General features: G+C 37.1%; 1 protein-coding gene and 1 long non-coding RNA gene across 12 annotated transcripts in view; one reads left to right on the forward strand and one right to left on the reverse strand.

The window, feature by feature from the left end:
* The window catches only part of LOC116686404 (uncharacterized), a 27,237-nt gene that overhangs the window by 5,365 nt on the left and 20,081 nt on the right, over positions 1-1,791 (reverse strand). The window lies entirely within an intron of this gene.
* agfg1a (ArfGAP with FG repeats 1a) overlaps positions 1-1,791 on the forward strand; it is a 22,249-nt gene that overhangs the window by 4,568 nt on the left and 15,890 nt on the right. The gene's annotated exons all lie outside the window — the stretch shown is intronic.

Consider the following 1,791-nt stretch of genomic DNA (forward strand, 5'->3'; position numbering starts at 1 on the left):
GTTGCTGGGCTCAGTACCAGAAGACACGAACCACCTGACCGTTTTATCGTACACCCTATTGGATGTAAAACAACCTTCATAATACCATTATTACCTCTTTGTAACACCTGCTTGTGGTTAAGTTTTCAAAGTTGAAAGAAAAGAAAAAAACGAGGCAGGCAGAAATAATGTATTTATATTCTTTTAAAACGTATTATTGCAGTTGATTAAAGTATAGTTAATTAACATACAAATAATAAGTATCAGAATTCCTTAATTAGACATCTGGGTAGAGATGCTGTCATCGTATTAAGACCTTTGGGGCTGTGAAGCTTTCTCCCTGCATCTGACCTAGTTTCATCTTTATGAAAGTAGAATCTGATCACTCACCCACCTCAGGGTGCTGAAAAACACCCTCAAGCTCAAATACACAAAGACTTATATACACACCCCATCTTCAGTTTTTTCTTCTTTTTTTTTACAGGTCAGCTTGCTACATTTTGTTCTTCATGGCTTCTTGCTTTTGATTAATTTGTTTCCGACCGATTTGTCTGAAAATGGGAAGACCTTTGTCATAATCCAACTTGGGCTGCAACTATTTGTTCATGTTTATGCATATATTTCATTTATTAGATTAAATTTAAACCTCAAAACCCCAAAGTCTCTAGTTTATTATAAGAAGGAGAAAGGTTTAATTTAGTTTTTTATCTGACCAGTGACTTAAAGTTTGAATTGTCCAGCTTTTTTATTTCTGTGGTAAATCCTGTAAATGTTGAACTATAGCAGTCACATTAATATGTTTTCTGTTAGGATTGTTGCATTCTTTCGGCTTTAACTGTTGTGACCAACACAAATGTGACCAGTATGACATAACTGGGCACAAGTTGACTCTTGTTTCATTGTATGCACCTGTTATCTGTCTTGTGGTCTTGAATGTGAATTGACACAGCTATTGTGTGTCAACACTTAACGCAACAGTCAGCTGATCGGTGGATGTGTAAGAATGGGTGGAGATGAGAACATGTTCTGTAAGGGGTAACATCAGTGAATAATTTAGGAGTCTTGTCTACTATTTCACTGCCTTTAGGTTCTGACTCCTTATGTATACAATGTGTTTGTAATTGTGACATGGGTCTCATTTCCCAGTGCAGTGGTTCCCAAAGTTGGTGCCATGGCACCCTGGGGTGCCTTAAGGACGGGCCAAAGGGTGCCGGTATATTTCCTCATAAAAATAAATCTACCTTCTATGCCTTATGCTTTTTATGCCATTAAAATGGAAGAAAATAAAGCTTTGTGGCACTGTTGATGTTGTATTTTTATGGCTTTGTTTGGTTCATGTTAAAGACTGGCTGTAAGTATTTAGCAACAAAAAGTTAATATTTGAAGCCTCAGATAAAATTCTATATTACTATTAATTCTTTTTATTACTTACTGCTGGGTTCAGGCAAAGATATTGCGGTAGACATGCCTGGAGCTTAATGTAAAAGCCATTTGATGGCTCTTTTTCAACTATTACAGTTACAAGGTATTTTTAATTTGGTCCATTGTGGCATGAGCAGTGACCTTCTCAGGAAAATGAGCAGGGCTTGTGTGCACTAATGGGTGTTACTCCATAATGGAAGTTTCTATATTAAGTAATAGCACTTGTTTTTTTCACTGTACTGACCACCTCAGTTTGTCAATGATAGAGGTTCACCCACTTCCTTTGTTCTGTTTTACTCCCTTCCTTTTTCTGTCAGTATTTGCCTCTGTCATATCTCTGTAATGCTGTCTTCCTTGGCACACACACACACACACACACACACACACACA

This window comes from Etheostoma spectabile, chromosome 3 (genome assembly GCF_008692095.1).
Source record: "Etheostoma spectabile isolate EspeVRDwgs_2016 chromosome 3, UIUC_Espe_1.0, whole genome shotgun sequence".
NCBI lineage: Eukaryota > Metazoa > Chordata > Actinopteri > Perciformes > Percidae > Etheostoma > Etheostoma spectabile.